We start from the raw sequence: 25,588 nt of genomic DNA, 5'->3' as shown, positions 1-25,588 counted from the left end.
TGACACTCAGAGCAAATGCTACATCCGGTCTGGTAGATATCATCCCATACATGATACTACCTATGGCTGACGCATATGGTACATGTGTCATTTTCTCTATCTCTTCATCAGTCTTGGGACACATGGACTTGGATAGAGAAACTCCATGACACATAGGTAGATGTCCTCTCTTGGACCCATCCATTGAAAACCTTTTCAATATTGTGTCGATGTAGGTTGCTTGAGTGAGTCCTATCATTCTCTTAGATCTATCTCTATAGATCTGTATCCCTAGAATATAGGATGCCTCACCCAAATCCTTCATCGAGAATCTACCTGATAACCATATCTTTGTTGACTGCAACATCCCTACGTCATTCCCAATGAGTAGGATGTCATCAACATAAAGTACTAAGAATGTCACATCATCCTTAACTACTTTCTTGTACACGCACGGTTCCTCCGGGTTCTTGATGAAACCAAAATCCTTTATTGTTTCATCAAATTTCTGGTTCCAACTTCTTGATGCTTGTTTGAGACCATAGATTGATCTCTGAAGCTTGCATACCTTATGCTCGCTTCCCATGGATGTGTATCCCTCAGGCTGCGTCATATAGATCTCTTCCTTAATGTTTCCATTAAGAAATGCAGTCTTCACATCCATTTGCCATATCTCATAGTCATACCAAGCAGCTATGGCAATAAGGATTTTTATGGACTTGAACATTGCGACTGGTGAAAAAGTTTCATCATAGTCAACTCCTTGTCTTTGAGTATAACCTTTCGCCACCAACCGTGCCTTGTAGGTCAATACCTTACCATCAGGCCCAAGCTTTCTCTTGTAGATCCATTTACACCCTATTGGAACAATTCCATCGGGAGGATCTACTAAAGACCAAACTTGGTTTGTATGCATCGAATCTATTTCTGACTGCATAGCTTCAAGCCATAAATTTGAATCCGCATCAGAAATTGCTTCCTTGAAGTTTCTTGGATCACATCCAACGTCGGGTTCATCTTGGTCCCCTTCAAGAAGAAGACCATATCGAATAGGAGGTCTAGAAGTCCTCTCGGATCTTCTAAGTATAGGCGTGTCCTCTGAAGATTCTTGAGGTATGGGATCATTATTTTGTATTTCGGGTTCTTCTCGAATTTCTTCGAGTTCCATCATCTCGCCTTTCTTATCCAATAAGAACTCCTTCTCCAAGAAGGTGGCATTCCTTGAAACAAACACTTTTGTTTCAGTAGGATGATAGAAATAATATCCGATTGAATTCTTCGGATACCCTACAAAATAACATAAGGTGGATCGACTATCCAACTTATCTCCCACTGTCTGCTTCACGTAAGCTGGACATCCCCAAATCCTCAAGTACGAATACTTAGGAGCTTTGCCATTCCATAACTCGTATGGTGTTTTATCCACTGCCTTGGTGTGGACGTTGTTCAACAACAATACCGCCGTTTCAAGCGCGTAGCCCCAAAACGAAGGTGGAAGCTCAGTGAAGCTCATCATGGATCGAACCATGTCCAACAAAGTTCGATTACGACGCTCCGATACACCATTCAGCTGAGGTGTCATAGGAGGAGTCCACTGAGAGAGAATCCCATTCTCTTTCAGATAGTCCAAAAACTCGGTACTTAAGTATTCTCCACCTCGATCCGATCGAAGTGCTTTAATACTTTTACCTAGTTTGTTTTCTACTTCAGCCTTGAATTCTTTGAACTTTTCAAATGCTTCAGACTTATATTTCATTAAATAAATATACCCATACCTTGAATAATCATCAGTAAAGGTAATGAAGTAGGTGTGGCCAAATTGAGTACCAATTCTAAATGGACCACAAACATCTGTATGGATCAAATCCAACAGATTTTGACTACGCTCAGGTTTCCCCTTAAAAGGAGATTTAGTCATTTTTCCTTTCAGGCAGGACTCACAAGTAGGTAGATAGTTAATATCAGACATATCAAACATGCCCTCTCCCACTAGCTTGTTCATCCTCCTTGAGGAAATATGACCTAGCCTAGCATGCCAAAGGTTTGCCGGGTTTTGACTATCGATTTTCCTTTTGTTCGTTGTTACCGGTTTATCAACATAATTTATTGGAACGTCTTTTAATTTTAAGTTATATAGATTGTTTTCAAGTTGTCCATTTCCAATCAAACATTCATTCTTGTAAATATTGCAAATCCCATTCACAAAATTGCAAGAAAAACCATCTCTATCAAGCATAGAAACAGAAATAATGTTTTTAATCAAATCTGGAACAAATAAAACATCTCTCAAAAGTAACTTAAAATCGTTCTGCAATATTAAATAAACGTCTCCCACAGCTTTGGCTTCAACTCTGGAACCATTTCCGAGCCTCAGCTGGGTCTCACCCATTCTAAGCTTGCGACTTCTTGTCATCACCTGCAAATCATTGCAAATGTGAGATCCACATCCGGTATCCAATACCCAAGAAGTAGTATTAAGTGAAACATTTATTTCAATATAAAACATACCCTTCGCAGTTCGCAACTGCTCTAGATATTCCTTGCAGTTACGTTTCCAATGACCGGGTTTCTTGCAGTGATGGCAAACATCCTTGGACTTTTCCATGTTTGAAGCCTTTGTCTTGTTCTTCTTTTCGGGTCCGGTTTTCTTGGGTGGGGCAGAACGTTTCTTACCCTTTGTACTTGGCCCCTTCTTAGCTGAAGAAGAGGAGCCCACCAAGAGAACTGGTTTATCCTTCTTTAAAGTGGCTTCATATGTTACAAGCATATTGACCATCTCTTCAAGGGAGGCCTCTATATTGTTCATATTGAAATTCACCACAAAACCGTCAAACGAAGAAGGAAGAGAGAGAAGTAATAAGTCCACGTTGAGTTCATGCTCCAACACCAAATCAAGCGTTACCAACTTCTGAATGAGCCAAATCACTCGTACCCCATGATCACGGACCGAAGTCCCTTCACGCATGCGACACGTCATTAACTCTTTTACAGTAGCGAACCTTTCAGCTCTCGATTGAGCCCCAAAAAGTTCCTTGAGTTGTACGTGAATGTCAGCAGCATTCACGGTATCCTCAAATCGCCTCTGGAGTTCATCAGACATCGAGGCTTGCATATAGCATTTGGCCTTGATATCATGGTCCCACCATGTATCAAGTTTGGCCAACTCTTCCGGACTTATGTCAGTTGGTGCTTCCTTCGGAGGAGATTTTTCTAACACGTAGAGCATTTTCTCCGAGGTCAAGACAATCTTCAACTTACGGAACCATTCCGTATAGTTTGCGCCAGTCAGTTTATTTTGTTCGAGAATAGAGAATAGTGGATTGCGCGAATTCATCTTAATGAAATACTGAAAAGAAACAGACAATAATCAGTGATTGTTTAATTAATTTACTAAGACATAAAATAGGCGAAATTTATTTTATGAATCTCACTCCCACTATTTTAACGATTTCACTACCCTCTAGTGAAAACGGGAAACTGTTTTCCTTAGTGGGAACATGGAGTCCAATTGACAAACTATGGTACCGAATAATATCAGCCAACCATAATTTTCAAAAGGTAGAGCCCAATTGCTTCCAAAGCAACCTCCACGTTTTTACCTCATGTCCAATAAGGGCCCAATAATATGACGCCGTTTATTGTGACACGTCAAGATGACCCATCAATATTAAGTTGTGATGGACGGTCGCCATGTGGATCCCCCAGTAATATGAGCCGATCCCATGGGAGTTCCACCCAACTTACAACATGTGTCGATCCAATGTACAGCTTTCCGACGAACGGGCCCCCCCAATAATATGAGCCGGACCGTATCCGCGGGTAGCATCTCATACATTGATCGTTGATGGAAGGTAGGAACATTTAAACAATATTTAAATTTCCTTTATTTATCTTGATATCAATTTTAAATCATATTTAAAATGAGGGATTTTAATTTTGAAAATTTGTCTCATAATTTAAAATTTGTATGCTTGCGGGATTCATACAATTTAGTCTAAAACATGCATACAACGATAATATCATATATTATATAGGATGATCGATTCCATTTCTAATCGACCCGTGGTTGCCAATCACGAGTCTAAGTCCAATCCTAGGTAATATGCAGGTATGCAATGCAATCCTATTACATTGTGCTTCCAATTTATATTTCTTCAGTCTTTATTGTCTGCTGGGCCCACCATTTCTTCAAATTTCTGTCTCCCACTAAGTCTAATGTATTTACAATAAATAACTATGACAAGTAGGGGATACATTTTAAGGGGTGGGAACGGGCCATAAATCAGGCCCACTTTTATTACATATGACAATTCATATTAGGCCATAAACCAAGCCCATTAATAAATCCAACAACAATAAAAACAAATGTAAATTCCCTAACATACACCTAAAAAATTGGTCATGGCAATCGATCATCCTTATCCAATAATATTTAATTCAAAATTAATTTATTGGATAACATGCAATGGCAATTAAATTTAAAAAGGATAAAATCATATTCCATATATAAAATCTTATTTTACATACAAAATCATATTTTATCTTTTTATCAAATAAAATCATATTTTACATATAAAATCCAATTTTATATATAAAATCATATTTTACTCAATATATCCATAAGATCATATCTTATCATCAATTGTACCAAAAATAATTAATTTCATAAAATCTGATTTAACGGATAAAATTTATAAATTTTCCAAAAATTCAAATTTATCCAAAAATCAATTTTAAAATTTTCGGACTCGAACAATTCGATCTGACGCCTCGTGGACAATCAAAAACAATTTTCGATCGGACCAAAAATAGAATTTTAACATATTAAAATTTTAATTAAAAAATTAAAAATAAATTTTCCCGGGCCGCCCGGGAAGATCCCGGGCAGCCCGTGCCCCAAAAAGGGCTCCGGCTGGGCAGCGCCGTGCGCTGCCCTGGGCAGCGACCATCGCTGCCCCGGGCAGCGATCCAATCGCTGCCCGTGTTTTTGCCCGTCAAAAATTTTAATTTTTATTTTGTTTCAAAAACCGAGGCTTAAAATTTTTGTACAATCGATTAATTTAATCGCTTGATCTGAGCAACCTGGCTCTGATACCACTGTTGGAAAACTCGGTGATTAGATCAATCAGAATTGATACCCGGTGCAGCGGAAGTTTAAAAATTTTATATGGAACAATTCCATATCATGGGTATCAAAACTTTACGATTAAATTGTGTGTGTAAAAATTAAATCACAATTAAATTTTTACCTTGAATCTCGAAACGAGATTATGGACACCAACAGATAACTCTGCTCTTGTTGTATATCCTAGGAACTGATGGACGAACAATTCTTCAATCAGGTCCACGAACAGAAGTTTAATCCCTCTGATAGATTGCACTAGAAAATCTATCAGAAGTTTCTACGAAGAGAATTAACGAATTTGATTCGTTAAACTAGACTGCAAATTCAAAATTCACAGGCTGGAATTTTTCGAGCAGAGAGGGAGAGGGGGCGGCGGCCACAGTAGGGAAAAACTAGGGTTTTCGAAAATTGTGACCTCTGTTATCTAATTTTTGTACTGCAATAACTTATTTATAATGTGGGCTGCTAACAGCTTAGGGACCATTAGTCATAAGTTCAAGCTTGACAAGCAAAGCCCGCATGTTCAGAAATTAATATAAAATTCATCGTGACTCAGATTGATAAACCAATTTCACCAATGTGCACAGAAACCATTTCTGCATCTTTTAGAGTCAAGATAAATTTTCTGAATCTGAATTCAGTGATTTCCAAAAATGTCCATCCCTATGTCATTTTAGGAAATCTTACTCTTCTACTCTGATATAAGAAGTCCTACTTCTTTGTTCATTAAATTTAACTCTTTAAATTTAACTATCTCAACAGGGATTAAAAATCCATTACTTTTGTGACCCTCAATGGTTCAGGGATACAGCTAGCCGTGGGCTCACAACTCCTTGTGACTCGGAACAACAATTTCCGACATGCCCATCGAATCATGGTAAGAGCGCCTAGCAACATCGCCCCATGATTCCCTAGGTATCACTGATAGTGCCTGCAAGAACCAATAGATTTTGGTTAGCGTACAGTACGGTCCCTTCATCCATATATCCCGATCGAATCAACAACCATTGGTAAATCGAGAGTCGTTCGAGATTCGATAACTATGCAATGCATCTTGAAGATCAAATAGTGACATCGCATGTGCTACTAAGAAACCATTTCTTAAAACACATCATGTACTCTGGCCAGAGATTCGTCACACTAATATCTCCTCAGATTGCATAGGATATCCACACTATCAAGTATGTGGTGAATCCTTGACAACAAAGCATCGACTCCTATATGTGTCATAACTGTACCCAATCCCGACACCTGATGACCCCAATAGAGTCGGTAAACGAGTCAAAGCACAGTACTAGCATATAGAGTCTCAATGATGTTTCAAGTAGTAAGGACTAATGGTGTACAACCAAAACCGCGGACTTTATCCACTCGATAAGTGATAACCACTTGGAAAGTCCGGATAGGGTAGTTCGATCATTCATCATACGAATATCCATTTGCATGCTTTGAACATCTCTATATTCCATACCAATGAAACGTGGTACTCGGCATCGCAAATGCTAGTCTCAATCTCGAGCGATCCTTATCCTTATTAACGGACGGCTCAATCGACTAGGAACTGTTTAGAATATACAGTGATTATAAGATGTGTTTCATGATAGCCATCCCCATGTGCCACCACATCTTACATACACTATAGTATATTCAAGGTCTTCATCTAAACATCTTATAGTATGTCACAACATAATAATATGATAAAAGATAAAGTAAACGCCTTTATAAAAGTGTAAATTATATTAAACAAGAGATTGTTTATACATAGAGTCATCAAAGCCCTTAGTCACAAGTTGGCTCACCGGGCACCCACTCTTTCATTGTTACCAATTAGTCGAAGTTTTAATTTAGAGCTTTTCTTTATTTTGATTTAAGTATTAATAAATTGCTATTGTTCTTAATTGCAGTTTATGCGAATATCTCAAAGTGCGAATTCTTTTCTCTTTGATCCAGAGATTGAACGAACTGCAAGAGCTTTGAGAAAAGTTAGGAGAGAAGAACAATTAAACATGGCTGAAGAAGATGTCAATGAATTGCCTTTGGTGCCAATTAGAGATCATTTCAGTCCAACGATCCTGGCTCACTATTCTGGAATCGCTAGAGGGACAATAAATGCCAACAACTTTGAGTTGAAGCCGGCCTTAATCAACATGGTTCAGCAGAACCAATTCAATGGAACTGCCACAGCTGGTCCTCACTTACACTTGCGCACTTTTCTAGAGATTATTGATACTGTTAAAATAAATGGTGTTTCTGAGGATACAATACGCTTACGTTTGTTTCCTTTTTCTCTCAGGGACAAGGCATGGAGTTGGCTGCAGTCATTGCCACTAGGACGCATAACAACTTGGGAGGGCATGGCTGTGAAATTCTTAGAGAAATTCTTTCCACCATCCAAGGCAACTTAGCTGAAGATTGAGATCAGTACCTTTCAACAGCATGATGCAGAACAGCTATACGAGGCATGGGAAAGGTACAAAGATTTGTTAAGACATTGTCCTAATCATAATTTTGCAGATTGGGAAGAAATAGAGTTTTTCTACAATGGACTGAATGCGCCTACAAGAATGTCTGTGGACTCTGCTGCTGGAGGTACCATATTTGCCAAGGACCCCATTCAGGCTTATGATATGCTGGAACAGATGACTATCAATAGTTATCAATGGCCATCTGAACGTATGGGAGTCAAGAAAGAAGTGTACAGTGTGGATCCTCTTACATCCATTACTGCACAGCTATCTGCGTTAAGTACACAAGTGGCTTCTCTAAACAAGGTGAATATCGCAGAACCTGCAGGTGTGTCGGTTGCCATAGATGAATCTCATCCACCTGAGGAAGCTCAATATATCAATCCTAGAGGCTATGAAACTATCGAAGTAACCCTCCACCTAATGCTTATCATCCTGGTTTACGTAACCATGAAAATTTTTCCTATGCCAACAACAAAAATGTGTTGAAACCCCCTCCGGGATTCAATACAAATCAAGGGGAAGGTAAAGCATCGTTGGAGGATGTGGTGTCTACATTTGTTACTGAATCTAACAAGCGGATGTCGAGGACTGAAACTCGAATGGACAACATGGAGACACACATGTGTAGTTTGGGAGCTATGATGAAATCCATGGAGACACAAATTGGACAGCTTGCAAATGCTTTGAAGGATCAAAACAGAGGACAGTTTCTCAGCAATACTGAAGTGAATCCAAAAGGGCAGTGCAAGGCAGTTGAGTTGAGAAGTGGGAAGAAGTTAGAAGAGGAAGAGCAGAGCAAAGCCAAAGAAAGTGAAGAACCAGTGACTGAAGAAATTTTGGTTGAAGAGCCCAAAAAGGAAGCTGAATCTAAACCAATGTACAAGCCACAACTTCCTTATCCACAGCGGTTTAAGAAGAAGGCACTTGATGAGCAGTTTTCCAAGTTTCTAGATATCTTCAAGAAGATACACATCAATATTCCATTTGCAGATGCCTTGGAACAAATGCTTAATTATGCAAAATTCATCAAAGATGTAATGTCTAAGAAAAGGAGATTTCAGGACAATGAAGTGGTGAATTTGACAGAAGAATGTAGCGCAATCCTGCAGAAAAAGTTGCCACAAAAGCTGAAGGATCCAAGGAGTTTTACTATCTCTTGTTTTATTGGTGGTTCTAAGGTAAATAGAGCTTTATGTGATTTAGGAGCCAGTATAAATTTAATGCCTTTTTCTATTTACAGGACTTTGGAACTTGGAGAAGTCAGGGCGACCACCATTACATTACAGCTGGCTGATCGGAGTATCACATACCCACGGGGTATTGTGGAGGATGTTTTGGTAAAGGTCGATAAGTTCATATTTCCAGCAGATTTCGTGATTTTGGACATGGATGAAGATGAAGAAACTCCCTTGATTTTTGGGAGACCTTTTCTAGCTACTGCACGCGCATTGATCGATGTACACAAGGGAGAACTCACACTTCGAGTTGGTGGTGAAACGATGATTTTTAATATTTATCACACCATGAGGGGCCCAAATGAGGTAAGTACATGTAAGAGCATTGAAATTATTGATTCTCATAACTCTTTTTCATGTGCAGGAAGTACGGATCCGCTCGAACGATGTTTGGTGGCGAACGAGGTGGTTGAGAAGGAAGAGGATTGGGAGTTACATGAACAAAAAGTATTCCTAGACAGCGCTTCGAAAGAAAAAATGGTGAGTTCTAAGGAATCTGAAACATTGGAAAATAGTGCACCAGAGGTATCCCCTGAAACTCATGATCTGAGAGCATTGCCTACGCACCTATGTTATGAATTTCTTGGTGAAAATTCTACTTGTCCTATTATTATATCTGCTCATTTGTCTGCTGTAGAAAAAGATAAGTTGTTGAGAGTTTTGAGAAATTTTAAAACCGCTATAGGATGGTGAATTTCTGACATTAAGGGTATTAGTCCAACAATTTTCATGCATAAAATTTTGATGGAAGAGTCGTATACTCCTTATGTTGATCATCAGAGACGGTTGAATCCCGCCATGAAAGAGGTAGTTAAGAAAGAAATTCTAAAGTTGTTGAATGCAGGAGTGATTTATGCTATTTCTGACAGTAGTTGGGTATCTCCTGTTCAAGTGGTGCCTAAGAAAGGTGGGATTACTGTGGTTAAAAACGAGAATAATGAGTTAATCTCCACACGTACAGTAACTGGCTAGCGAGTATGTATAGATTATAGGAAGTTGAACAAAGCTACTCGTAAGGATCATTTTCCACTTCCTTTCATTGATCAAATGCTTGATAGACTTGCTAGTTATTGCTATTACTGTTTCTTAGATGGTTATTCAGGCTATAATCAAATTGCCATAGCACCGGAAGATCAGGAGATGACTACTTTTACGTGTCCCTATGGCACGTTTGCTTTCAGGAGGATGCCGTTTGGACTATGTAATGCACCTGCAACTTTTCAGCGGTGTATGATGGCGATTTTTGCAGATATGGTGGAGGATGTGATGGAAGTGTTTATGGATGACTTTTCAATATTTGGTTCCTCTTTTGATCATTGATTGCATAATCTGTCTCTTGTTTTGCAGAGGTGCCAAGAAAAGAATTTAGTTCTTAACTAGGAAAAATGTCACTTCATGGTTCAAGAGGGCATCGTCCTTGGACATAAAGTGTCATCCTATGGATTAGAGGTGGATCGAGCCAAAGTGGTTGCAATTGAGTAGCTTCCACCTCCGAAGAATATCAAGGGCATCAGAAGTTTTTTAGGCCATGCAGGGTTTTATCGGCGTTTCATCAAGGATTTTTCTAAAATCACAAAACCCCTGTATAATTTACTTGAAAAAGATTCTACATTCATTTTTGATGATGATTGTTTGTAGGCCTTTGAAAAGATCAAGACGGCATTGACCACAGCACCCATCATGATTGTGCCGGATTGGAAGGAGCCCTTTGAGCTTATGTGCGATGCTAGTAACTATGCAGTGGGCGCGGTATTAGGCCAAAGGATAGATAAGATTTTCAGAGCTATATATTACGCCAGTCGCACCATGGATGCCGCACAGCAAAACTACACTACCACCGAAAAAGAGATGCTTGCAGTAGTTTTTGCTTTTGATAAATTTCGTCCATATTTAATTGGTACTAAAGTAGTTATTTATACTGACCATGCAGCAATTCGCTACTTGTTTTCCAAAAAGGATGTCAAGCCACGCTTGATAAGGTGGATTCTACTTTTACAAGAGTTTGATTTTGAGATCAAGGACAAGAAGGGTAGCAAAAATCAAGTTGCTGATCACTTATCAAGATTGGAGCTAGAAGACGTGAAGGAGGAGGAGAGCATAAAGGAATTGTTTCAGGATGAACAAATATTTGAGGTAAGTTCCTTTATTCCATGGTTTGCTGATATTGCGAATTTCTTGTCTTGTGGTGCTATGCCTCCAGAGTTGAATAGACATCAAAAAAAGAAGTTTTTCCATGACGTTAAGTTCTACTTATGGGATGATCCCTATGTTTTCAAACGTTGTGGCGATCAAGTGATTCGGAGATGTGTGGCGGGGCAAGAGGCAAATGAAATTTTGGAACAATGTCATTCCTCCCCCTATGGAGGACATTTTGGAGCCACCCGAACTGCTGCTAAGGTACTACAATCTGGTTTTTATTGGCCTACGTTGTTTAAAGATAGTTATACCTTGGTGAAATCATGTGATAAGTGTCAAAGAACGGGAAATATTTTAAGAAGGCATGAATTACCCCTCACAAATATTTTAGAAGTAGAATTATTTGATGTGTGGGGTATTGATTTTATGGGTCCCTTTCCCCCTTCTTTTGGGTACACTTATATTTTATTAGCAGTTGATTACGTTTCGAAATGGGTGGAAGCCATTGCCACCTCGACTAATGACACTCGTGTTGTAGTTAAATTTTTGCAAAAGAATATCTTCACGCGGTTTGGAACTCCACGAGTAATAATCAGTGATGAAGGTACGCATTTCTGCAATAAGATTTTTAATACCTTGCTCACTAAGTATAGTGTCAGGCATAAGGTGGCGTGTGCATACCATCCTCAAACCAATGGCCAGGCGGAGATCTCTAACCGGGAAATCAAACAAATCTTGGAGAAAATGGTTAAGACAAATCGGAAAGATTGGGCAATCAAGCTAGATGACGCCATTTGGGCCTACCGCACTGCATTCAAAACACCCATTGGGATGTCTCCCTACAGGCTGGTTTTTGGTAAGGCATGTCATTTACCATTGAAATTGGAGCACAAGGCATTTTGGGCTATCAAGAAGCTAAACATGGATCTCGAAGCATCCGGAGAGTTGCGGAAACTACAGTTGAATGAATTGGATGAATTCCGAAATGAAGCATATGAGAATGCCAAGATCTACAAAGAACAAACAAAGAAGTGGCATGATAAAATCATTGTGCATAGGGAATTCGAAAAGGGTCAGAGAGTTTTGCTATTTAACTCTCGGTTGAAATTATTTCCAGGGAAGTTGAAATCGCGATGGTCAGGGCCGTTTCTCATAGAGACACTTTATCCACATGGTGCCATTGAATTGCGGTGTACATATGGAAGAACTTTCAAGGTTAATGGGCAGAGAGTCAAGCACTACTTTGGCAACGAAGTATTACCTGCATCCAGTGCATTGCTTGATGATCCCAACTAAAGACTGGTGCACGTCGGGCTGATGACTTTAAACCAAGCGCTTTTTGGGAGGCAACCCAAATTTTTTTTTAGTTTTTGTCTTTGTTTTCTCGTTTTATTTTTTTTGTTTTTTGTTTTTTTCGTTTTTACTTTTAATTTTGTTGTGTGGGAAGTAATTTGGTTTTTTCTATGATTTTTGCAGGATTTTGGATACCAATCTCGAACCGAAGGGGTGCCCGCTCTATTAATTAGAGCGCCCGCGCCGCTCTAGCATGACAATGGTGAAATTTTTTGAGCTCAAGGCGCGCCCGCGCTGTCCCTGTACCAAATTTGTGCCAAATTTTTCGAGATGAAGGCGCGCCTGCCCTTACCACTCGCGCGCCCGCCCCTCCCCTACTATTACAAAACTCACAAAACGAATCGAAGGCGTGCCTGCCCTTACCATATGCGCGCCCGCCCCGACACAAATTTCTTCCATATAACATACTCTTTTCTTTCCTTTCTCCCAAATCTTTTCCCTAATTTCTAGTCCACCTTCTTCCTCACGATTTCTTCCCCTCTTCTATTGTTATAATCGGCTCGTCTATCTCTTCATCTCCACCCCCCACAATCTAATTTCTTTCATCATATATTTGACGCGGGACGGTCGAAACACTTTTATCCAGGGCACGCCTCATTTAATTATTGGAGGATTGTACATTGGGGAAGCTTTTGATTATCTACTCTTCTCGGACTCATATGGAGTAAGTCGTTCTTTTGTACTTCTAAAAGTGTTTTGGGTGGTGAGTATTTCGAAATTCTACTCGTGCGATTCGTGGGTCTTGAAGTCTTAATTGATTAATCGATCTTTGAAGTGTGAATTCTATTGGATTGTTGCGGAAGCGGTTGTTGTTGTGTGTGGATTGTGGATTAGATTTAAGTTTGGGGAAGTTGTGATTGTGGTAAATTTGTTAATTTTTGCGTGACTTGTGGTGCACACTACGTGTTTGATTCATGGCACCAAAGAAGAAACAAAAATCTGTTGCATCCTCTTCTCATGCTAATCCGGAGCCTGAGCTGCAGCGTTTCTGGAATGAGAGTGCCGAACAGCATTATCAAAATTGTCTAGGCAAAATGATATTACCGGAGCGTGGGTTTGATACGACATTGGGATTTGGGAACGATGAGTTTTTGCATACAATTGGTAGGGCTGTGAATGGGCGTCAATGGTTAAATTTTGTTAAGACACCTCAGGATGCAGTCGTCCCAATCGTTCGAGAATTTTATGCAAACTTGAAAGTAAAGCACATGCAGTTGAAAGTGCTTGTCCGAGGCCAGCTGGTGCCTTTTGATGCTCACACTATTAACACCCTATACAACCTTCCGCCAGTATTTCATGATGATTATGCAGAGTACCGAGTGAATGAAGTGGATTACGTGGCGATTTTGAGCCATATTTGTGTTCCGGGCGTGGAATGGCGCATGGGCCGTGATCATCATCCTTCCAAGTTTAAGAAAACCGAGCTAATTCTTGATGCTAAGCTATGGTATAACTTTGTGTGTGATCGTTTAAACCAACTAACCACGAGCATGAAGTGACACGAGAACGAGCGATTCTTGTTTATTGTATTTTGGAGGGCAAAGCAATCGACTTGGGACAGATTTGTCAAGCAACTATTCAGGGTGTGGCAGCAGGTAAGACGACTGGTGGGTTTGCATTGCCCGCACTTATCACTGATCTTTGTGAAGCGGCTGGAGTTGAGTGGGGCCAGAATGAAGAATTGTTGAAAGCTAGTGCTCCGATTGCTTGTCAAACTCCTTTTCGCATGATACCGGCTTCTGAGCACCGAACTCGCACTGAGAGGCGAGATTTTAATGAGCGAGCAGCTGCACGAAGCGGCCCTGCACCCCAACCTCAAGCACCCCTTGTTGCACCCGATCGTGTTGCTCTTCTGGAGGATGAATTGAGAGCGCACCATCAAGAGTTTCGGACATTTCAGCAGACTACTGGTGTCTTTATGGACTACATGATGGATTTTACAGATGCTTTGAGACATCAGTTTCCACAGGCTGCTAGTTCGACTCATCCATTTCCTCTGTATCCACAGTGGCCGCCCACTTTTGGCCCTTCAGGTCCGTCCCATGATGATGCCGCTGATGATGGCGACGACCACTGACGATCGTCGTTTGTGGTACATGTCCTTTATGCTTTCTTGTTTTAATTCCTTGAGAACAATGAATGTACTAAGTTTGGGGGAGTTGTGTCAGTTCTGACTTTTATTGTTTTTGTTTAGTTGCTTTTGCTTTTGTTTTGTTTTTATTTTAGTTGTTTGGTTCTTAGGAGTTGTGTTGTGTTGGTGTGTGGCTGAATTTGAGAAATTTATGTAGTTGTGGTTTTTTGGTGAATGATGTTGAGAAATCATAATGAAATGGATTGATGGCCAATGATGTTAATTTTTGTTTTGTAACTGAAGTCCATGACTACCTGCCTAGCTGACAAAATTTTAAAATAAACGGAACCAAGTGAACAATTGAACTCCTATATATTCTGTGATTTTGCTTGAATCTGAATCTTGAGACAGACAAAAATAAAAATGATTGAGGCATTTTTTGGATTTTTTTTTGGGCCTTGAATTTTATTGAATCAATTTATCCTTAGTTGCCCATTTGAGCTTACACGCATATTAGTACTTAGAGGTACGAGAATTATGAAACTTCTTGTGAAAATCATCGTTTACTGCTGATGATTATTCCTTTCTGCACTGATTGAGATTTGTATGATTTACTTGTGAATTGAGACTTGTCTAGAACTACTTCGGACACCCCTCGAGGCGAAATACGGGCAAAACTGTGATTAGGAATGATTTAGGCGATTTTTCTGAATTCGTTTGAGCCTTTCAAGCTACCTATTATATATGTTATCTCTAGTACCTTGTTTGAGCTTTATTTAAAATCGAATGGCATGCGTGTAAACGTGTGATGAAACCCCCATTCGTCATTATTTCAAGGTCCTACATTGACTACCTGAATAGCTTATACACTATTTCCTACCTTTAAGGGAGTAATTTGAATGCTAAATTGTTATATGCTCCTAGTTTTTATTTGTGAATATGGAATGGTACGGTGGATGAATAGAAATGAGGAAGGTAGTAGAAAAGAAAAAAAAAGTTGAAAAAGTTGTGAAAAAAAAAATTGAAAAAATCAATGAAGTGAAATAAGTGTGAAGTTGTGAATGAAAAGGAGTTGACATTAGAGTTTGAGCATAAATGTGAATTACTCCTTATTTGAATTCTTTTCCTTCATTTGTAGCCATGAGCCGAGCCTTGCACTATATGCTTATTAAGTCCTATTGACCGAGTCACAGTTGCCCAATATACTAGTGGAGAGGGGTTGCGAGAATTTAGCCTATGGACTGTTGATTGAAACTTTAATGATTATGAATTCTTGATCGAAACACGCACACACTACGTTCTTTGAATTAAACCAATTGAGTGTGGTTGTGATGATATATCCTTGAATTTGATCCTATTCTACCATGAAAGTTCTCATGATTTGTGAATGTTTGAATTGAGTTAAGAGAAGAGTATTTTGAAACGTGACTTGCGGAGTTTATGAGTTTATGTGGTTGAATTACTTTTCTGGCTAACTTATTTTTCAAGTGTTAGTAGGACAGATATGATTGGATTTAAAATTGTTTTAGAATTCCATACTGAGGTCATTAATCCATAGTCATTCTTGATGGTTGTTGTTTTTGCAATTGAGTGGAGTTTGTGTTAGTTTTGCTCGAGACGAACAAAAGTTCAAGTTTGGGAAAATTTGATAAGTGCATTTTGTGCACTTAATTTTTATATGGTTTTACTTGACTTTTGGGAATTTATTGGTAGATATTACGTGAAATTTTTGTTGTTTTTGTGTTTATAGGAATTTATGGACTTCGATGTGTTCAAGTGGAAATAAGCTTAAAAGATGGAAGTTTACAAGAAAATTCGAGAGTTGGAAAAGAGAAGAAAAAGGCTGAGTTCGAACTAAAGGGGCGCCCGCCCCATTCATAGGCGCGCCCGCACTTTTATTGAAGAATGCAAGAAGAAAAGTCGAGCTGGAGGCGCGCCCGCGCTGACCTTAGGCGCGCCCGCGCCGTTGAAGAATACTCAAAAGTTTGTTTTGCGAATTGGAGGCGCGCCCGCGCCGTCGTCTCTTTGGAATATTAGAGTCTGATTGTTTATGGAAACTTTTGGGGATATCTTTGGTATTATTTTGGACGATTGTTAGGTGATATTTAGGGTATTTTTCGGAGTCAAAAGAAATCGATCGGTCAGCCACCAATACACACAATATTCTAGAGAGCATTTTTGTGAGTTTTTGGAGTTGAAGAATTGAAGATTGCTTGGAATGAAGACGAAGACTTTTCGACCGAACACGGAAGAAAGACTACGGCTTTGTTTTTTCTTTTTATTTTTCCTTTTGATTGTTGAATTATGTTTGAGATATTAAACATAGTTTGGTTTTTATTGAATTTGAGCATGAACTAAACTTTTCTAGTCTAGAGGTTGACGTAGCTTGGTTGAGATATATTCATGAATCTTTGATTTTAATAAATTGAATTTCTATAGATTAATTGTATTTCTAGAATTGAATGTCTTTTTAATTTACTGGCCATAAATTGAGTTGTTATATTTACTTAGAATCGTTGCTCGGGAGAGGGGATTTTGAGTAGGATCAATAGGAACTACACTGTTAATTGTTTATATAGCTCGGGAGAGTATATAGCTTTAATTGAACCTTTAAGGAACATAATTTTACACATATCACTACATCTAGATTTTTAATAGGGATATTGAAATCGAATTGTAGTTGATACACTCTATTTGTTGCTCGGGAGAGGGGAATAGAATAATCTAAGTGTTCTTGGTTATTAATTGAAGGAAATTCATAAAATAGATTAACTATGATTGAATATTATCGAGACCAAGTGAAATCAAAACCTCTGGACTATTTTTCTCTGATTGATAATTCTTCAAAATTTGTGTGTGTGTGAGCTTGATAATTTCTGATTATTTATTTTATTTATTCTGCAAAATTCTCGAAGTTTGATTTTCTAGATAAAATTAAGACTATTGTAATTACAAGTATTGAATATTTTCATTTTACTCCCTGTGAGATCGACACTCTCTCTTTCACTATACTAAAACTTGACACTCGTACGCTTGCGAGGAAATTTCACAACAATTTTGAAGAAAGTGCTCGATTGATCTGCAGCATCTAGCCGATCGAGCGGATCATGTAAATGTGAAGACAGTAGAAGCTGGAATTCTTGACCGATCGATCGGTAACATCTTACCGATCGAGCGGCCGCCGTATTTTGCAAAATAGTAGGATTCGATTTTTGCTCTCGATCGGTAACATCTTACCAATCGAGCGAAAGTCGCTGTTCGGGAAAGAATTGATAATTTTAGAAACTTTTTTATTTTGGACTCTAGCTTTTATTAGGCTTTTTATTCCTCTTTTGAGACTTAATTATCAGATTCTGAAGTTCTTCCTTGGCGGCTAGGTTTTGTATTACAATTTCCTCTCTAGATTTCTTCCTTTCTTTTAATTTTTCTTGAATTTTCCCATGAATCGTTGTAGCTAAACCTTAGAACTTGGTTGAGGAAGACAAGCCCTTGATTTTCTTATTAGTAGATTAATAGATCACTTCGGAATGGAATATACATCACACATCCTGGATCAAGTAAAGACTCTGGGTTTTCAACAAGCTACTGCTACATCCATTTCATTAGGAATTGATGATCTTTTAACAATACCCTCGAAGAGATGGTTAGTTCAAGATGCTGAACAACAAAGTTTGATTTTGGAATCCATTGAAATATGGTATGCCACAAGTGAATATTTACGACAAGAAATGAATCCTAATTTTAGGATGACTGACCCCTTTAATCCAGTCCATATAATGTCTTTTTTGGGAGCTAGAGGAAATGCATCTCAGGTACATCAATTAGTAGGTATGAGAGGATTAATGTCGGATCCTCAAGGACAAATGATTGATTTACCCATTCAAAGCAATTTACGTGAAGGGCTCTCTTTAACAGAATATATCATTTCTTGCTATGAGATTCTATTTTTATGCTTTAATCCTTATTGAGTATCAATAGTTGATCTGTTTTATTTTATGCTTGTATGTGAAATTTTCGGATTGGCCATCTAAGGATTTTGCTATGCAAACTACAGCTAAATTAGAATTCAAATTCGTAATTGTTTGAATAAACTAATTTGCGAAGCAACTACGTTTAATATTTTCTGCTATTGAATTTGTTAAATCATAGGAACAACTCTTGACTAAAATAAATAGAATCGCTGGTATTTGTGTTGTCTATATTCATTAGTTTTACACGTTTGAATGCTACCTTAAATTTAAATCTAGATCGCTGGAATCCGTGTTGATTTATTGGTAAGGGTTAATCTAGAACGCTGGTGTCTAATTAACTAAGATTAAGGTAAAACAAAAATTTGATTTTCAATGATGAATATTTGATAGGATTGATTATTTTTAGGAATAGATGATTGAATGAATAAATATCGAGGGTGTAGTCGACCGATACCAAGGTTTGTTTCTTATTTATTTCTTCAATTTAATTTTCAATCTTGTATGATAGTGATAATATTTCTTTTTAATTGCCTAAATTTTCAGTAGTTAATTCCAAAACTCAAAAAATCCCTTTCTTTTATTTTAGAACACATTAAATTTCTCTTTCCTCGTGGGAACGATTCTTACTCACACTATTACGTATTTTGGTTATCTGATTGAGTTGGGTAATTTGGGCGTGACGCGACTTAGCGCTACCACTAACGCTTTTAGCATTAAATCTCCTTTGTTTACTCATCCCAACATCTTTCACATCCTGCAAAGAAGAGAGAATACTGCTCGGGATTTAACCGGCTATTTCATCACAATGAGATAAAAACCTCTTCGTACATAAGTACTTTAAAGATCTTATTCAATTGCACAAATTTTTCAACCTCACAATTTTGGACCATAATATTTTCTTTTTTTATTGGTCTCTTTCCTCTCTTTTCTTTCCTCTCTTTTTTTCTCTCAAAGGGCATCTCATTTTTTTGTACACTCTTTCTTTCGGCCTCAATTATTTCTTTTTTCTTTTTCTTTTCTTTTTCTATGACTATCTCACTTTTTTTATCACTCATTTTTTCAGCCATATCACTCAAATTTTCAATTTCCAATTGATTCTCAAGAAATTCTTTTGGATTCAATTGCAAAGAGATAATACATGAATTTTTCAATAACTCATTCCTAGGTTCACTAGTAACATAACACCACTATCAACCACATTATGCAAAATAGAAGATTGCTCATCAAGCCATTCACCTTCCACCGCACAAATTTCAACACTCTCATCATCAATCAAGGAATTTTTATCCTCAATTCTTGACTCAACTTCAAATTTTGATTCAACCTCTACGACAACATTAGATTCAATCTCTACACAAAAATCCGCCACTTTCATCATAGCCTCCTTAAAACATTGGCTCATATCATGCTTATATTTTCTATGACACCATAAGCATGCAATATCAAAGGTACTATAATTTGAAAGTTTAGATGTACCTTAATGTTCATGTTTGGGAACTCCACTTCTCCTCTCATATTGATTAGGAGCAAAACATTTTCGTATAGCTCTCTTCATAACATCCTGTAGAAATAGGACTCATTCCATGACTTTTGCTATTCACCAATACTTTATCCCACCAAGTGCAAGCATAGTCGGTAGATTCTCTTAAAACAAATTTAATCTTCTTGGCTTCTGAAACATCACTACCTTCAAATATATTCTCTACCTTTTTCTCTTAATTCAAATATGACTCCGGATCCATATCTCTATGGAATGATGGAATTTTATTTTTCTTCAACCTATCCAAATAATATTCAAAATTTCTTTCCCCATCATCATATTTAAACACATGACTATATCCCTCGATTTTTCTCTCTCTCCTACTCCCATAATCAAATTTCCTTTCACTCTCCCTATACCCATCGAATTTTCTTTCAAACATCATACCTGCAAGAAAAAAGTTAGTAATAAAATATCCTCACTCAAATTCTCACTAGTCACTCGAAAGAAAATTACTCAATCACTCTCTTTTTTCACTCAAATATATGTAATAGCTTATACTTTGTGATTTTATATATCAAACTCACAAGTTCAAAAATTGTAAACACTTGTCAATCGACTCACGTAGACTGCGCAAAAACAAGCAAAGGACTTAAGAATAAAGAATGGACTTGACACCCAAGGATGAACAAGACACAAGAAATTTTTCACAAGTTTTTTTTCACGCATCACTTTTTTGTTTGAAGCTTTTCGGTCCTTCAATTATTTTTTTTTTGACCGAATCTTTTTTTTTACTTTTTTGAATTTTTTCTTTTTTTTCGAATTTGCGATTTTTTTTTTGAATAATAACTTGTAGCACAAGAAACGAAACTTGAGCAACAAGATTGATAGAACGAAGAACGACAAATGAATAACACGAAGAACACGAAGAACGTATAAGAAGAACGAAGAATAGATAAGAAGAACAAATAGAAAGATACGACTTACTTGAATCAATGGAATCTTAAGCTTTGATACAAAATGATGAGAATCTTGAATGCATGAAAGGCAAACACGACTATATTAAAATTGTACCCTCAATTCAATAACAAACTGATTCTATAATATTGTCCCGATCTTTTGAACAAGTAATTTTTCGGATATCCACCTCTAATTTACTTGAAATTAGAAACAGATACTCACGAGAATAAACAATTAATCACAAAGGAACCTTCAGAAAACTTTTTTCTGACAATCCACGAAGATAATCAATTGACAAACGGCACAAAGTTTATGAAACTTTGATAAGTTTGATTTGATTAAAATAAAGCAAGGCTTTGGAAAAAATTCTAAAGAGAATTTTTAAAGATTGATAAAAATCAATAATTCAATAACTTCAATAAACTACAAGAAAAACGGCAAACGACAACGCTTTTTCCGCGTTGTTATTGTCACGAAAAAGCGTTGTCGTAGCCAGTGTTGTAAAAGACCCCAACCAAAGACAATGCGAAAAAATCGTTGTTGTTTTGAGCAAAGACAACGCATAAAAAAGCGTTGTAATATTTGAAAAAGACAACGCTTTTTCCGCGTTGTCTTTTTTAGCAACAACAACGCTTTTTATGCGTTGTCTTTGAGCGAACTTTTTACAACACGACCATTTACAACGCTTTTTCACAACGTTTTTAAAAGCGTTGTGTTTTGAAAAGACAACGCTTAAACCACCTACGACAACGTTTAAAAAGCGTTGTCTTTTATCAAATAAAAAACAAAAAAAAATAAATTTTAATTCACAAATTTTCATTATTGTAAATCACTCAATATTCAAAATTTTTGAAAATTAAATCTAATATACAATATTTCAATATTATAAATCATTAGAATATAACAAAAATCATTCAAATATAACAAATAATCGAATCCTTCATGTTCATCACGACCATGTGCGCTATGCTTTCTGCCTCAAACCGGAGTCGGTGATCAAACCAACTCTTAGAATGCTACATTTGGAGGACTGGGAATGTGCTGAACAATAGCAACAAACAAGAATAAAATTTCAAAGCCATGGTTATGAAATGACACAATAAATCAAACATCAAAGAAAAAAAGTAAAATGGAAACAAATACATAATCCGCATACTGAAAATGTGCTCCTTATCATCCAAAAGCTCCAGCCCCACATCATTTCAAGCAACCTTCTTTTTCAATTAATCACCTCTAGCTTCAATCCCTTGTACATAAAAAAATCACTTAATGATTCAGACAAACATACAACGTTACATACATGAGAACGATTGATGTTAAATACTTATGATACTTCTTATTGTACATCAAAAAATCACTCAATTTTGCACGAATGGCTAAGGCTTATATTCCATCATAATCTCACAGCTCGAATAAGACTTTTTAGTTGATTCAGAATAAAATTTAATATACAATCATTAAAAATAAGAACAAACAAATATAAAACAAATATGAATAAAAAAATAAAAAAATAAACTTAAATATTATTGAAATTTTATTACAATTTACAGAGAATAAAGAATGAGACCTGACAAGATTTACCCCAAGGTTGACCATAAGCACGCCTATATATATCAACTTCTGAGTACTCCACTCCATACCTTTCTCAAAACCCTATAAATTAATCTAGATCAAAACAATAGATTTCAGTAAAATATGGAACTTAAATCCACAACAGAGAAAGGACGCACAAAGTCCACTCAAATACATAAATATAAAATTGTACACAGTGCTAAAAGGAATTAAGAAAAGCAGATTGAGTATGAAAATTTTATTTATACAACACAACACAATCATGCATTGGACTAAATTTCTCAATTGACAAATCCAGCATCTCCCTAATCTCTGTCGGTTCTTGTAACTTACTTTGCACTATCTGAAACAATATATGATATAATGGATGTTGGTTTCTTTTAGTCATTTGAGCATATATAAGTAAAAAAACACATATCTTAAATTTCCACCAAAATTTATTAACTTAGTACAACGTACGATCACATTGAAAGTGACAATTATATTCCTAAAACAAGAAATAACAAAAAAAATCATATTATGCATGAAATTAAACAATCTTTGAATTTTAATGTTATGATCATCATCAGTCGACCATCAGCATGTGAAATTTATTGGCTTTAGTAAGTTACCTTATAAAAAGAAGTATCTGTGATCTTGTGAGCTAATCTCAACTCCACTTCCTGTATGTATATTATTGTAAATGATCAATGGATAACTACGAACATGGGATTTTAATGAACAAATTTCATTTATTTTTTGTCAAAAACTCACATGATAACACCTACCTGTAGTCTCTCATCAAAGTATTGGGCAGATTTCAAACTCCATCATCAAACTTGTTATAGGACAAAATTATCCCTATTAAATTAATATTAATCCTTCCATTCATCGCATTATAGCATAATCGAGCTTCATTAATTGCACATTTTTCAAAACTATGAATCAAACTACCCCAATAAAAAAGTCAAGTTCATACTGATCAAGGAATGAAATTAACACTTGAATAGAAATAAGTAGCCATGCACGATCAAGCACTACAAATTAAGATAAAAAGAAATCCCAGAAACCCAAAAAATAAAAAATAATATTTTTACACACAACTAGTGCGGAAGCACATATAAAAATTTTATCAAAGAATGGATTCAAAAATTCAAGCATTAACCCATTTTTAAAAGCTTATATGGTTGCCATGAAAATAACATTTGTTATAAGTTATCTGTTAAGTATGTTTCCAATAAATGAATTAGCCGGAATAATATAAAATTCATCAGTTTGTCCACTTGTAGTATGTCCTTTTGAGCAGGAGGAAGTAAGTTGCGCACTAATCAGCTTTGGAATTTTTTTTAAAAAAATTGCTATAGAGAATTGTGCATTCGATAAGCATTTTCCAACATATAGAGTACTGAACGGAAATGACTTGAATGAACAAAATTTATTCCCAAAGTAGAGCTGGCAAGCATATTTAGCATCATCGATACTAGACAACAAAAAATTAATTATTCTTAACCACAGTCGAGGAGAATACCAATTTGGAGAAACAAGCAGCTCTATTTTCATGGCATATTGATCGTATTTCAGTAGATGGAAGAACATCTTGGACAATTTGTATCCCAAATTCATATTTTGCTACTGCCTCCTTATATTGTCCAGCTTAAAATAAGGAATTACCCTCCAGTTTGGCGTCATTTGATTTCTCTAAGTCCTTCTGTTTCTCAAAAGACAACAAAAAGAATAAGAAATATGTAGGGGAAAATAAAAAATAAACTATGTAATATGTGCCTGTAAGCTAGTCTCGTAACTAAATTCCCAGTTGGTGATTAACTTAAAATAGATCAGAAATTAACAAGAAGTGTTCTAGCGAGAAAAATTGTACTCACTTAAAATAAACACAAAATCATCTTCAAAACTTTAAACCAATTGCATCAAAACATGCAGAAGATTACTTAATTAACAAAACCAAAGCTAAAAGACGCATACAAAAGCATGCTTCCAAGAATGTATTCAATTTTCATATGCATAAAATAATAGACATAAACACTGAAAAATCAATCTCAAACAAAATATAAAACACAAACATCTTCAGTCTATATGCATAGAAGATTAGCTACTGCTTCCATTTCCATTTGCATAAAGAATAGACATAAAGATTGAAAAATCAATCTCAAACAAAATATAAAACACAAAACACAAAAGGCAGAGCCACATAATCTGGTCTTCTTCCAATATGCACAGGAGATTAGCTACTGCTTCCTCACCTGAACTAAGAAGAAATTAAATTATAAAACACAAACATATTCATTTTAGCTACACCTTTCTCACCTCGTGAAATAAAACACAAACATCCTATGTTTATATAACATCAAAGAAATAGATGAGACATGAGAAATCTAGTGACCCTTATAGTCGTTCTGGATGAATACAAAGAAGAAACTTCTTCATTAAGTATGTTGTGTTGGCACCAGAGCACTATTGTTTTTTGCACCTGTACCTCAAGAGAAAAAGAGTGTGTCAAGATCCAAGAATGAGGAGAGAATATTATTTTCAGACCAGGATTTAGGAACTTGAAAGGTGGAATTACTAAACAAAACAAAACTACTTCGAAGCTGATTCTCATTTCAACTTGAGATCACTTGTCAATTTTTTTATAATTGACATTTTTTTTGCTGATAAAAACACAACAGTAAACATAGATTTTCAAAAGGTAATGTAAAAAACATTCTCTAGATTCTCTAGAAAACCTGATCACCTTTATTATTTATACCTTCTTATGCTTAATATGAGTGAAGGTATCTTTGTGCCCCTCCAATATCCTGCACATGAAGCCATGAGACGCTAAGTGAACATGAAACAATAACTAATAATCATATTAAATGTTGAAACGAATGACAATGGATTCGGTTGGATACTTGATGGAATCCTTGATGAGATCGAAAGCCCCTGAATTTATAAAGACAACTTCTGATACATTGATGGTTTCGGTGCAAACATCTCCTGAATAACAAGACACTACAAATTTCAAAACATAAATTGAATAGTATAAAAGCATTGGGTTATAAAATTTGCAATCTCCATGAGAAATCAAATTATAAAATATGAATCGGAATTGACAATATTAAAAATTAGCGACACACCTTTTATATGATTCATTGCTAGCAAAGTTTTGTTTCATAATCGTCCCACTATAATTTTACTTGTCCAAACATGCGACAATGATATTAAAAACTAAGTAAGATTAATGTAGTTTTAGCCATCGGGG

General features: G+C 36.6%; 1 non-coding gene across 1 annotated transcript; it reads right to left on the bottom strand.

The window, feature by feature from the left end:
* Positions 1 to 7,507: 7,507 nt before the first annotated feature.
* LOC140870091 (small nucleolar RNA R71) lies at positions 7,508 to 7,613 on the bottom strand. Its single transcript, XR_012147072.1, has one exon. It is a non-coding gene; the product is annotated as a small nucleolar RNA R71 (small nucleolar RNA).
* Between the last annotated feature and the right edge of the window lie 17,975 nt (positions 7,614 to 25,588).

The sequence above is a fragment of the Henckelia pumila genome, chromosome 4, assembly GCF_033568475.1.
Source record: "Henckelia pumila isolate YLH828 chromosome 4, ASM3356847v2, whole genome shotgun sequence".
Lineage (NCBI taxonomy): Eukaryota > Viridiplantae > Streptophyta > Magnoliopsida > Lamiales > Gesneriaceae > Henckelia > Henckelia pumila.
The sequence above is the reverse complement of the archived record's forward strand: the minus strand, read 5'-3'. Positions and strand labels throughout refer to the sequence as shown.